The sequence below is a fragment of the Asparagus officinalis genome, chromosome 6 (assembly GCF_001876935.1).
Source record: "Asparagus officinalis chromosome 6, Aspof.V1, whole genome shotgun sequence".
NCBI lineage: Eukaryota > Viridiplantae > Streptophyta > Magnoliopsida > Asparagales > Asparagaceae > Asparagus > Asparagus officinalis.
Window position 1 is genome coordinate 61,499,747 of NC_033799.1, and position 1,674 is coordinate 61,501,420.

A 1,674-nucleotide genomic window follows, 5' to 3' on the forward strand; every position below is an offset into this window, starting at 1 on the left:
ATATATATATATATATATATATATATATACACACACACACACACGCACACACACACATACGAGGTTCTAGTTAAATAGTCTCCAACTCCTTTAGTTTCTAGTGAAATCATGACCTGGAACCGCTTGATGTTTACTTGTGCTGAGAATGACTAGTTATACAGAATCTATGGTGTGTAATTGCCCTTGAGGGGTTGTTTGGTTCATTGAAATTGTAATTGCAACAAATGTTGCTTGCAGAAAATGTTGCATGCTGAATTTGTTGCAGGAAATAAACATCAATTTTTTTTGTTTGGATATCTATATTTTAATTGTGGCATATGTACTACCAAATTCAAATCTAATGTTTGGTTAGGTGCAAGAGTTGTTATTTTTGCTTTTTTCTTTGTAGTAGTAGTAGTAGGAAATGCTTATTCATTGTAACCAAGTGTTTGTTTCTCTAAATATGTGAAAATATATACATTTTTTGAGTTAGAATTCACTAGTTAGCTGATGTGGCGGTAGTTTTTTAAGTTTTTCTAGTTAATGCAAACTTACAACATTTGTTGCGGTCAAATTGGTTGCAACAAAGAACACCTAGAAAAAAAAATTAATCCATTTATCATAACCAACTACCTTGTTGTAAACCAAACATTGTAAATAGAAATTTTGTTTCTACATTATAATTGTAATTCTATTTCATGTGAACCAAACAGTCCCTATAGTTTGCTGCTTCTATTGACTTAAGACCGTAAAAGCATAAATCAAAATTACCATATGCAAAGCGATGTTATATTTTTCTGATTATCTATAATTTATAGAGCATGTTTGGCAATCTACTTATAAGTTACTTACTTTACTTAATAAGGATATTTTTACTTTTAAGTGTCAAATTACACATCTGGTCAGTGTTTATTTATTTACTTATTTTTCGGCTTATGTGTGTGAAAAAAAAAGTTATGATTTTCAAACTTATTGTAATGTTAGCTATAAGGTGTTTTACTTCGATGTTAAAAAGGCTATATTTATCTTATATATTACATGAATCCCTCCTTTTGTAATGTTTGCAGGAGCTAGGAGAGGTTTCCTCTAATCAAAGGGGGTAAAGTTGATGAATGTTAAATCTTGTCACATGGTCAAATGCTTCTTGGCCAGAATTACCAAGGTTCTTCTTTCATATTTATCCAGCAAAGTAACGATGCTATAGGAATCCCTTCTTCAATTTATGTATGTTTGTATTTGGACGTCAGATTATTGTTCAAGTTCGATTCTATCAAACTTCGAGGCCGCTATAAATGTATATTGGAGAGGCACATGAAACATAAGCAGGAAGAGGAAAGAATACTACCAAGGCTTTCCGATTGAACTGGCGTTAGGATTGCTTGTAAATATGGGAATGGTGGTCTCATGTAAACTAGACATTGCCCCTAGCAAGGGAATTTCATCGATTAATAATAAAAATAATAAATAAATGAATCAAATTTATCTATTACCATAGTTTTGATGCTTAAGATGCAATGTCTCTGGCGGTACTGTGAAGGAGCATACGATTCTGTAACAGGTATTAGCTATCTTGCGTCTGTTGGCGGAGACTGAGATGGGTGATGAGTGGTGCCGTCGTGACTTCTGTTTGTCAAGTCCTTGTTTCCGTGGATGAAGACGATGACTGCAACAAATACTGCCATGGATGATCTTAAC